The sequence below is a fragment of the Pogoniulus pusillus genome, chromosome 36 (assembly GCF_015220805.1).
Source record: "Pogoniulus pusillus isolate bPogPus1 chromosome 36, bPogPus1.pri, whole genome shotgun sequence".
Classification (NCBI taxonomy): domain Eukaryota; kingdom Metazoa; phylum Chordata; class Aves; order Piciformes; family Lybiidae; genus Pogoniulus; species Pogoniulus pusillus.
The window spans coordinates 7077563-7090037 of record NC_087299.1 but is presented as its reverse complement, the minus strand read 5'-3'; the positions used below and the strand labels follow the sequence as shown (position 1 = coordinate 7090037).

Genomic DNA, 12475 nt, shown 5'->3' with positions numbered 1-12475 from the left:
ACTCCAGGGGTGGCCTGAGCAGTGCTGAGCACAGGGGCACAAGAACCTCCCTTGTTCTGCTGCCCACACTGCTCCTGAGCCAGCCCAGGATGCCATTGGCTCTGCTGCCCACCTGGGCACTGCTGCCTCCTCTGCAGCTCCTCTCTACCAGCACCCCCAGCTCCCTCTCTGCCTGGCTGCTCTCAGCCACTCTGGCCCCAGCCTGTAGTGCTGCTTGGGGTTGTTGTGGCCAAAGTGTAGAACCCTGCACTTGGCCTTGTTCAGTCTCATCCCATTGGCCTCTGCCCACCCATCCAGCCTGGCCAGGTCCCTCTGCAGGGCTCTCCTACCCTCCAACAGATCCACAGCTGCACCAAGCTTATGCCACACCTTCCTGTCCCAGCACCCTGTCTGGCAGCACAGCTGTGTCAGACTCCTGTCTTCTGGAGCATTCCACAACAGTTTCTCACTGCTCCCTCCTTGTGCAAATGCTGTCAGACAATAACCTTGCTGTGGACAAACCTCTCTGTCCTAATGCCCTTCACTCAAAGGCTCCAGAGGCTCATCTTTGTCTGGAGATACATTGTGGATTGACTTCTTTTGCCTCCTTTCAGGCACCTCTCATTACAAGCCAAATATTCTCTAAGTGCTCTGCTTTGCCAAGAATGTTCCTACCCCTGAAGCAAAAAAAGGCTCAGCTTGATAAGGCACCTGGTCAAGAAATAAACAGAAGAGGCTTCAAAGGCAGACTTGATCTTTTAAAACACAAAGGCACAATTCCCTCCTCCCACAGCCATGGGATCTGCTCTTCAATCACAGCATGGAAAGCCTTCTTAAAGGAGCAATGTCTGCAGGAGGAATGAGGTTGGGGAAAAGGACCTGGGGGGTCCTGGTGGACAGAAGGATGCCCAGGAAACAGCAATGTGCCCTTGTGGCTAAGAAGGTTAAGGGCATCCTGGGGTAGGTTTGAAGGGAGGAGGTGAGTAGGTCAAGAGAGGTTCTCCTGCCCCTCTGCTCTGCCCTACTGAGGTTGTAGCTGGAGTATTGAGTCCAGTTCTGGGCTCCTCAGCTCAAGAAGGACCTCAGGGAGATGCATGAGAGAGTGCAGCACAGAGCCACGAAGCTGCTGAAGGCAGTGGAAGATCCTCCTGTGAGGACAGGCTGAGGGAGCTGGGGCTGGGAGCAGAGGAGGCTCCTAAACACACTCCACCTTTCTGGGTGGTTTCAGGAGCAATCCTTGGCTTGCCACAATGTCATCACCAATGAACCAGTCTGTTGGGCTATCAGCACACTGCCAACACTACCACCCTGCACAGGGTTCCTGGAGAGGGAATAACAACAACCACAGTGAGCCACAGAGGTTTGTGGCAAAGCCTTTGTGATCCTGAGTTTTGGTGGACAAAGCCAACACAGCCCAGTCCCAAACAACCTGGAGTTGGTGGCTGATGAGCTGAGTCTTGCTGACACTGAGGTTTCCTTTCCAGCTTCAACAGGAAGCAGCAGCAGATCTTAGGTATCTCAAAGGAGCACACAATAATCATTTGGGTTTGGAAGAGACCCTGAAGGTCACCAAGTCCAACCATCAACCCAATGCTTTATAGACCTTCTTTAGGCTGGAAGAGACCCTGAAGGTCACCAAGTCCAACCATTAACCCAATGCTTTATAGCTTGCACAGCATCTACAACAAATCTCTTTTCTTTGACCCTCTTCAGGCTGAAAAAGACCCTGAAGATCACCAAGGCCAACTATAAACCAAATGTTTCATAGCTTGCACAGCATTTACAACAAGTCTGTTTCTTTGACCCTGTTTTGGTTGGGAGAAACCCTGAAGATCACCAAGGCCAACCATAAACCCAACACTTTGTAGCCTGCACAGCATTTACAACAAATCTGTCTTCTCTGACCCTATTTTGAGTGGAAGAGACCCTGAAGATCACCAAGCCCAAGCATAAACCCAGTGCTTCACAGCTTGCACAGCATTTACAACAAGTCTCTTTTCTTTGCCCCTGTTTAGGCTGGAAAAGACCCTGAAGATCATCAAGTCAAATCATAAACCAAATGTTTCATAGCTTGCACAGCATTTACAACAAATCTGTCTTCTCTGACCCTATTTTGTATGGAAGAGACCCTGAAGATCATCAAACCAAATCATAAACCCAATGCTTCACAGCTTGCACAGCATTCACAACAAGGCTGTTTTCTTTGCCCCTCTTTAGGCTGGAAAAGGCCCTGAAGATCACCAAGGCCAACCATAAACCCAACACATTTTAGCTTGCACAGCATTTACAACAAATCTGTCTTCTCTGACCCTATTTTGAGTGGAAGAGACCCTGAAGATCACCAAGCCCAACCACAAACCCAATGTTTCATACCTTGCACAGACAGCATTTACAACAAGTCTGTTTTCTTGCCCCTGTTTAGGCTGGAAAAGACCCTGAAGATCACCAAGGCCAACCATAAACCCAACACTCTGTAGCCTGCACAGCATTTACAACAAGTCTGTTTTCATTGACCCTTCTGAGCTGCACACTTCTACATCTCCTAGAGGAGCAGTACAAAAGCCAGACTGGTTGGAAGTCAAAACAGCAGCCAGGGAGAAAACTGACTTCAGATTTCTCCACTTGAAAAAAAACCCTCTCTTTATTACTCCAGTGCTTGTTTTTCCTGCCTTCCTCTGCCATTCATCACTTGTGACTTACAAAAGTAATCACATCAGTGTTAGGTGATAATGTTGATTTCATTGGGAGAAGCTGATGTTAAACAGAGCCCTGATATGAAAAGCAAGAAGCTTTTGGGTAGCAGTTAAGAGTAACAACTAGAAAAGGACCTGGATTTTATCCAGGTTTAACTGGGATAAATAGGAAGCAAATTTGGGGAGCCTGCTCCTCTCATCAGGGATCCTTTTTCTTTCCATTTGGCTTTGATTATTGTTAAGTACACAGCCCAGACAGAAAGCTGTCAGCATGATTTGGTAATCTGGCTCTGCAGAACCAGTCTGTTTATGCAGCTGGAGAGGGAGGGAGGCTGTGGTCATCAATAGATGAGTAATCTCAAGTGCCCACTAGAAGTCACCAGTCCTGCCTCTCCCATCACAGGTCATGGTTATCAGACAATGCAGATCCTTCTCTGCCTTCCAAGTGGGTGGTCTAAAAGCTTGCACTCTTGTGGACCTTTTCCATCCTCAAACTCCCCCTCCTGCATTCATTTCTCTGCTGAGAACTTAGGATCACATCAATTAGGGAGAACTGAGAGCAGACAGCTACAGGCTGCAAGCCCCCAAGCTCTCAGGCAGCCCTTGCAGTGCTGGCAGCGAAGGACTGCTGTGAAACCAGGACATGTTTCAGGCTCCCACCTCATCCACTGGGGGTTAGGTAGCCAGAAAATATTTGCCTCCAAAAACTCCAGGAGCAGATTTCTGTTTGATTGGATTTGCCACTCCAAGTCATTGGCCTAATGCTGCCAAGGGATAAAACTCTGGAGCACAGCTGGTTTGGTTTTCGTGGCTCTTAACCTCCCTGGGCAACCTGTTCCAGTGTCTCCCCACTCTCACTGCAGAGAGTTTCTTCTTAGTCTTCAGGCTAAATCTGCCCTCCTCAAGCTTCAATCCATTCTCTTCCATCCTATCACTCCAAGCCCTTGCCCAAAGTCCCTTCCCAGTAATCCTGCAGCCCTCTTCTGCTGCTCTAAGGTCTCCCTGGAGCCTTCTCTTCTCCAGACTGAACAGCCTAAGCCAACTCTTTAAGCCAAGGGATGCTAGGTGCTTGCAAAGGATTTTCCAGCATCAAGAGCTGACAAACCCAGAGGAAGCCAAGGTGTGGATGTGGCACCCACAGGTATTTTCCCCTCGGGCCTGCACATTTGATGTGTTGCAAGAAAGAAACTGCAGTTTGATAGGCTGCCACGGGCAGGCTGTGAGGCAGGTGTGAATGTGTGGCTGGCCCTGCAGGGATGCACTCCTCACTCTCAGGCAGGACTCACCTGGCTTGAAGGCTGCAAACTGTCCTGTAAAATTCACTTCAGGCTCTACAGTAGCAGCAACTGTCCTGAGGGCCTGGGCAATGCTGATGCAAGGTCCCATTTCTGTACACAGCTTGTGCCAAATCAGACAGGGTCAGAGTCAGTCCTGCAGCCTCTAAATCACAGAATCAGAAAACTGCTTTGGTAGGAAAAGGCCTCTGAGCTGATCCAATCCAACCACTGACCCAACACCAGCATGGACATTAAACCATGTCCCACAGTGCCATGGCCACAGGCTTTTTGTATGCCCCCAGGGATGGGGACTCCATCACCTCCCTGGGCAGCCCATTCCAATGCCAATCACTCTCTCTGATAACAACTTCCTAACAACATCCAGCCTCAACCTGCCCTGGCACAGCTTGAGGCTGTGTCCCCTTCTTCTGGTGCTGGCTGCCTGGCAGCAGAGCCCAACCCCACCTGGCTACAGCCTCCCTGCAGGCAGCTGCAGACAGCAATGAGCTCTGCCCTGAGCCTCCTCTGCTGCAGGCTGCACCCCCCCAGCTCCCTCAGCCTCTTCTCACAGGGCTGTGCTCCAGGCCCCTCCCCAGCCTTGCTGCCCTTCTCCAAACACCTTCCAGTCTCACCACCCTGACACTGAAGAACTCCTCTCAACCTCACAGTGAGTACCTGCACCCACTGCTCAGGAAGGTCAGCTGAAAGGAAGGTTTGATACCTACAGTGGCACACGGGGGGCTGAGCTTCTGGGTAGCATCTGACTGGTTCCAGTGGCCTCATCAGGTGGTGACACCACTTGTGCCAACATCTCCTACCGGGAGTGGCTCTCAGAGGGGAACGCTGCTGTGAGTGGAGCTCCTGTCGCCTCTCCTGCTGTGGCTGGTTGCTAGCAAAGCACTTCAAACAGGAGGGGGTGCTCATTGCCCTGCCCAGGCTGTGCCCTCTTAAGGAAATCCCTGAGCCTCTCCCTCTGGCCAAGTCCAACAAACACATCCAGACGTACAGGGAGCTTCCCACACCGAGCCAGTTTTCATGCAGAGTGTGAGAGGGGAATAAAAAAGAGCCTGTTCAGGGCTCCTGCTGGAACACTGGAAAATTCCATTCCTGAAGACTCCAAGATTAGGAAAACTCAGATTGGCTTTGGTTTGGTTTGCATGCTCTTCCTCCAGGCCATAATCCCAAGGGAGCCTGTGCCCAAGCAGCAGGGCAGCTGGGTAAGCTCTGCGTCTTGAAGGACTGGGGAAACAGAACACAAATCAGTGACTGGGCCATTTGCCACCCTGCCACTTCCACCACACACTCTGCAGTCACACCTGCTAGACACAAACTTCTCACTTTTGCCCCTGTTCAGTTCAGAGGATCACAAATTCTTCAAATCCAAAGCCTTTCAGGGCCACTGTTTTCAGGGGATCCTCTACCGTGACCTGGTTGCCTTCATTCCAATAACCCACACACAAAGAGACCTTTGGAGTTTGCAGAACTGCTTCTTGCTGCTGGAGGTGACACTGATCATAGCATCAGAGAATCAGGCAGGCTGGAAGAGAGCTCCAAGCTCAGCCAGCCCAACCTAGCACCCAGCCCTGCCCAACCAACCAGACCATGGCACTAAGTGCCCCAGCCAGGCTTGGCTTCAACACCTCCAGCCACAGCCACTCCACCACCTCCCTGGGCAGCCCATTCCAGTGCCAATCACTCTCTCTGACAACAGCTTCCTAACAACATCCAGCCTAGACCTGCCCTGGCACAGCTTCAGGCTGTGTCCCCTTCTTCTGGTGCTGGGTGCCTGGCAGCAGAGCCCAACCCCACCTGGCTACAGCCTCCCTGCAGGCAGCTGCAGGCAGCAATGAGCTCTGCCCCGAGCCTCCTCTGCTGCAGGCTGCACCCCCCCAGCTCCCTCAGCCTCTCCTCACAGGGCTGTGCTCCAGGCCTTCCACCAGCTTTGTCACCCTGATCTGGGGCTTCTTTGAAAATATCTCTTCTTTTAATATCTTTTCCAGTCCCTCATTAAGTTTCTCCTCTTTTGGAGGTAAGAGATGAAGGAATTTTTCACCCCAACATATCTGAGTCCTTCTCATCAGTAAATTCCATCTGCTTCTGGTGGAGTCTTCACTCAAATGTTTCTCAGGTTTAACCTGATGGAAATGCTGATAATGGAGCAACTCCACTTGTTTCAGAGACTCACAGAATGGTTTGGGGCTGGAAAGGACCTTAAAGATCATCCAGTTCCAACTCCAGAGACTGTCCCAGAATTCTGGATTCTCTGAGTGTGAGTGCAGCTGTGTTTGCCAACCAATCTCTGGGAAGCTTTCAGGCTGCAGAGGAAAGAGCATTTTGGGAGGGCACCTCTGCTCCTGGAAAAGCATTTAGAGAGGGCACCTCTGCTCCTGGAAGAGCATTTAGAGAGGGCACCTCTGCTCCTGGAAAAGCATTTAGAGAGGGCACCTCTGCTCCTGGAAAAGCATTTACAGGGTACCTCTGCTCCTGGAAAAGCATTTAGAGAGGGTACCTCTGCTCCTAGAAAGGTTCCCTGTCTCTAAAGTCAAAGCCATCTCCTCTCCCCCAGACTGCAGTCATCACAGAAACTCCTCTGATCCCTGCCCCCATCAGAACACTTTCTGCTATCCCCAAGCAGCCTCAGCCCAGTTTTCCACCACCCCAGGTCCCTGCACAGCGCCAGGAGTCGCTGGTGATACTCACAGCACAGCAGGGTCCAGAGGGGTTCCCCACTCCCCAAAAGGCAACTCCTGGCCCCAGCCTCAGGCTGTGGGGATGGCTCCGTGGGCTCCTGTGCTCACTTCAGAGCTCTTCCAGCCAGAGTGGAAACCACTCAGAGAAGCAAAACCCTCCCATCCCTCCCATGAAGTCAAGCAATGAATGCCTTCAGGGGTGGGCAAGCTACAGCTACTCCTTGAGTGACCTGGGACAAATGATCCCAGTGGAAGCCAGGCTGTCCTGAAACATAAACAGAAGGAAAAGGACAGTCCTGCTGACATGGGATCTGGGGCTGCAGGGTATCAGGTTTCCACTGTACTAAGAAAACACAAAGCTGGTGGTTTAGGCTTGGCTCTTAGGTTCAGGAGACCCACCAGGAAAAATAAGCAGAGCACAAAAAGCTTTGTCCCAACCCATCCCTGTCTTCTAATGGGGAAGGAAAGGGAATTTCTCACTGCCAGGATAATCAGACTGCAGCACCAAACATCCCTTAGAGACACCAGCCACAGCTCTGTGGTATTTCACTTGCTCCTTGAATCAGAGAGGTTTAGTTTGGAAGGGACCTTAAAGATCATCTACTGCAATCCCCCTGCCTCAGGCAGGGAAATTCAGCTCTGAGGGGGCACCTGGATTCTCCACAAGCATTAGGCACAATGAAAGGCAAAGGCAAGGATGAGGTGGGCAGGATGAAGGGTGGCAGAAATGGCTGTGCTTTGTCTGGCAGGACTCAGCCTGACCTCGCTGCCCACAGCAGGACTGCACTTGCAGGGCTGCAGCCGCATCTCAACACCACTGCAAAGAGCCAACAGCAGAATGCTGCTGACAGCTGGAGGAGGTGGCAAAGGACTTCAATCTGTGCCTTGGCAAAAGTGCTGCCAGCTTCTGGGTTCTCTTCCACTGGCTCCATCCAAGCAACCAAACTGAGTCCCACTGCAGTGACCCCAAGGAAAAAACCTGCATCTAAAGGTGGCTGCCCTCAGTTTTTCCTCTTTGACTCTTTGCTGCAGTGACTTGGTTGTGTCAAACATCAACACATTTGTATTACCTTCCAGTTGATTTTCAGTTAGCATTTTCAGTCCATTTTCTTTTAGGATCTTGTTTCATTTAGAATTTATTTGAATTGATCATTTCTTTCCATGTAGAATTTACTTTCACTTAGAATTGGTCATTTCTTTCCATGTAGAATTTATTTCACTTAGAATCGATCATTTATTTCCATTTAGAATTTACTTCCACTTAGAATTGATCATTTCTTTCCATGTAGAATTCATTTTCACTTAGAATTGATCATTTCTTTCCATTTAGAGTTTACTTTCACTTAGAATTGATCATTTCTTTCCATGTAGAATTTATTTCACTTAGAATTGATCATTTATATCCATTTAGAATTTACTTCCACTTAGAACTGATAATTTCTTTCCATGTAGAATTTACTTTCACTTAGAATTGGTCATTTCTTTCCATTTAGAATTAATTTTCACTTAGAATGGATCATTTATTTCCATTTAGAGTTTACTTCCACTTAGAATTGGTCATTTCTTTCCATTTAGAGTTTACTTTCACTTAGAATTGATCATTTCTTTCCATTTAGAGTTTACTTTCACTTAGAATTGATCATTTCTTTCCATTTAGAGTTTACTTCCACTTAGAATTGGTCATTTCTTTCCATTTAGAATTTACTTCCACTTAGAATTGATCATTTCTTTCCATTTAGAGTTTACTTCCATTTAGAATTGGTCATTTCTTTCCATTTAGAATTTACTTCCACTTAAAATTGATCATTTCTTTCCATTTAGAGTTTACTTTCACTTAGAATTGATCATTTCTTTCCATTTAGAATTTACTTCCACTTAAAATTGATCATTTCTTTCCATTTAGAATTAATTTTCACTTAGAATTGATCATTTATTTCCATTTAGAATTTACTTTCACTTAGAATTGATCATTTCTTTCCATGTAGAATTTATTTCACTTAGAATTGATCATTTATTTCCATTTAGAGTTTACTTCCATTTAGAATTGGTCATTTCTTTCCATTTAGAATTTATTATCATTTAGAAGTGATAATTTCTTACCATTTAGAATTTATATTTATTTACACTTAGAAGTGATCATTTCATAAAATCATAGAATCAACCAGGTTGGAACAGACCTCTCAGATCATCCAGTCCAACAGAATTTATTTTCACTTAGAACTGATCATTTACTTTCCATTTAGAATTCATTTCAATTTAGAATTTAATTCCCCAAAGAATTCATTTAAATTCATCATTTCTTTATTTTCCTTTAGAATGGATTTTTCACTTCGAATTTTATTTTCATGTAGAATTTATTTTCCTTTAGGATTTATTTTCATTGAGGACTTATTTTCATCTAGAGCTTACTTTCATTTAGGATTTCTTTCCATTTCGGATTTATTTTCACTTAGAACTTATTTTCATTTAGGATTTATTTCCATTTAGAATTTCTTTCCCTCTAGGATTTATTTCCATTTAGAACTTATTTTCATTTAAAATTTATTTTCATTTAGGATTTCATTTAGAACCTATCTTCATTTAGAACTTATTTTCATTTAGGATTTCTTTTCATTCAGAACCTATTTTCATTTACAATTTCTTTCCATTTAGGATTTATTTCCATTTAGAACTTATTTTCATTTAGAATTTATTTTCATCCAGGATTTATTTTCATTTAGAACTTATTTCCACTTAGAATTTATTTGCATTTAGGATTTATTTTCATTTAAGATTTATTTCCATTTAGAATTTCTTTTCATCTAGGATTTATTTCCATTTAGAATCTATTTTCATCTAGGATTTATTTCCATTTAGAATCTATTTCCATCTAGGATTTATTTCCATTTAGAATTTATTTCTATCTAGGATTTATTTCCATTTAGGATTTATTTTCATTTAGAATTTCTTTTAATTTAAGATTTATTTCCATTTAGAACTTATTTTAATTTAGAATTTCTTTCCATCTAGGATTTATTTCCATTTAGAATCTATTTCCATCTAGGATTTATTTCCATTTAGAATCTATTTCCATCTAGGATTTATTTCCATTTAGGATTTATTTCCATTTAGGATTTCTTTTCATTTAATATTTATTTCCATTTAGAGCCTATTTTCATTTAGAATTTCTTTCCATTTAGGATTTATTTCCATCTGGGGTTTATTTCCATTCAGAACTTATTTTCATTTAGAACCCATTTTCATTTAGGATCAATTTTCATTTAGGATCTATTTTCATTTAGGATCTATTTTCATTTAGAATCTATTTTCATTCAGGATCTATTTTCATTTAGGATCTATTTTCATTTAGAACCTATTTTCATTCAGGATCTATTTTCATTTAGAATCTATTTTCATTTAGAATCTATTTTCATTCAGGATCTATTTTCATTTAGAATTTATTTCCATTTAGAATTTATTTCCATTTAGAATTTATTTCCATTTAGAATTTATTTCCATTTAGAATTATTTCCATTTAGAACTTATTTTCATTTAGGATTTCTTTTCATTTAAGATTTATTTCCATTTAGAACTTCTTTTCATGTAGAACTTAGCTGAAGTGATGATTTCTAATTGCTTTTCATTCTGAATCTGTAACTGCTTTCCATTCAGATTCTATTTTAGCTTCAGCAGTGCTGTTTTTGGGGGGAGAGGGGAGTCAGGAACTATTATTCTCATTGAGTGAGCACTTTCACAAAGCAGGATTAGAAGGGGTTTAGTCAGCAAACACTCCCAGGTATCCAAACAGGAATAATTCCCTGCTCTGGTTCAGTGCCTGTCCCACTACTAACCAGGAACTTTCTGCCCTGCTGCCCTCCTGCTCCTGTTTCTTCATTAGAGGATGAGAAGAGTTCACTGCCAGAGTCTGACAAAAGCCTTTCAATGTGCCACAGAGATTAGAATAAAGCATAGCCTGGGAGGTTAAAACATGTCCTCCTTGACTTTTATCAACAGCAGAGTAGGTCCTGCCTGAGGGACAAAAGCACATCAAAGCACTACATGGAATAAGCCTTGGAAGTGGAAAAGAGTAGAGCAGCATCTGCTCGAGGAAGCTGTAAAGAGAGGTTTGTGACACAAAAGAGAACAAAGGTGAAAATGGCTCAGGAAGAAGCCTTGGCCAAGCTCCCAGTCAAGAGCAACAAAACACCAAGGCCTCCAATCCTCTCCCCTTTCCCCATCAGCAACAGGGAACAGAATGGAGATGCAGCCCAGCTGCACAGCTCACTGTGGTGCGTGGGGTCAGAGCCTCTGCTACCTAAGGCTGGAAGAATGAGGAGCATTGCACTGGCCACTCCTGCTTTGTGCTGGCAGCCAGCCCTGTGCCACCTCCCTGGCCCTGGCTTGTGGCTGATGCTCTCTGGAACCCTTTGCCCAGGACAGTCCCTCTGCAGAGCTACTGGACAAAGGCACTGCCACAGGGCAGATTCCAACCAGGAGCACAGCCCTGCTCTCACAGGCACACAGTGCTCCACTGCCAGCATCCCATGCAGGGCCATCTGGTCACTTGGGAACCTCAGGGGCTCACCCAATCACAGCATGGAGAAGAGGCTCAGGGGGGACCTCATTGCTGTCTACAACTACCTGAAGGGAGGCTGTAGCCAGGTGGGAGGTGGCCTCTTGTCCCAGGCAACCAGCAATAGAACAAGGGGACACAGTCTCAAGTTGTGCCAGGGGAGGTCTAGGCTGGATGTTAGGAGGAAGTTCTTCAGAGAGAGAGTGATTGGCATTGGAATGGGCTGCCCAGGGAGGTGGTGGAGGCACCATCCCTGGAGGTGTTGAAGAAAAGCCTGGATGAGGCACTCAGTGCCATGGTCTGGTTGACTGGCTAGGGCTGGGGGATAGGTTGGACTGGATGATCTTGGAGGTCTCTTCCAACCTGGTTGATTTTATGATTCTATGTCAGGGGCTGGAAGGGACCTCCACAGCTCAGCCAGCCCAACCTCCCTGCCAGAGCAGGATCCCCTAGACCAGATCACACAGGAACACATCCATGTGGGGTTTGAGTATCTCCAGAGAGAGAGATTCCACCACCCCCCTGGGCAGCCTGTGCCAAGGCTATGTCATCCTTACAGGGAAAAAATCCCTCCTCCTGTTTAAATGAAACTTTCTATGCCTCAGCATCCACTTGTGCTGTCCTTGGGCATCACCCAGCAGAGCCTGGCACAGCTCAGAGCTCTTTAGACATGATGGAGGCTTTAAAGAGCAACAGCTGCTGAGAAGAGTCTTTTCAGCAACCACTCTTAAAGTTCCCACTGCAGCTGTTTTGCAGTCCCAGCTTTTTTTTTTCATAGAATCACAGAACTGTCAGGGTCAGAAAGGACCTCAAAGATCATCTTGTTCCAACGTCCCTGCCACAGGCAGGGACACTTCCCACTAGATCAGGCTGCCTTGGCATGAAAGCTGCAGCAACGGCTGGGACTCTGCAGCAGCTCCTCTCCTCAAGCACTTGGGCATCTCCAAGAAGAGCTTCTCAAGGCAGAGGCCATTCCCCTGCAGTCTGCAGCTGGCTGCACAATGGTTAAGTTCACCCCACAGCAAGCTCAGTGCTGAAACACTCACGTCAACACTTGACATCTGCAGGCTTGTCAGAAACCGAGCAGTAGCTGTAAAACATTCTCTGCTGCCAAAGAAAACTTGTCCCTTAATTACCTCCCTAATTAGAGCTTCCACAGTCCCCTTTCCCACTCCTCCTCAGGAAACTGTCATGGGAGCTTTGTTCTAGACAGCGAGGGGTCCCAGGACCATGTGCCAGGCAGACCTCCCACCTGCCTAATTAAGATCCTCACTCTGCTCTCAC

General features: G+C 46.0%; 1 protein-coding gene across 5 annotated transcripts in view; it reads right to left on the bottom strand.

Moving 5' to 3' along the window:
* The window catches only part of DVL1 (dishevelled segment polarity protein 1), a 107850-nt gene that overhangs the window by 34056 nt on the left and 61319 nt on the right, over positions 1-12475 (bottom strand). The gene's annotated exons all lie outside the window — the stretch shown is intronic.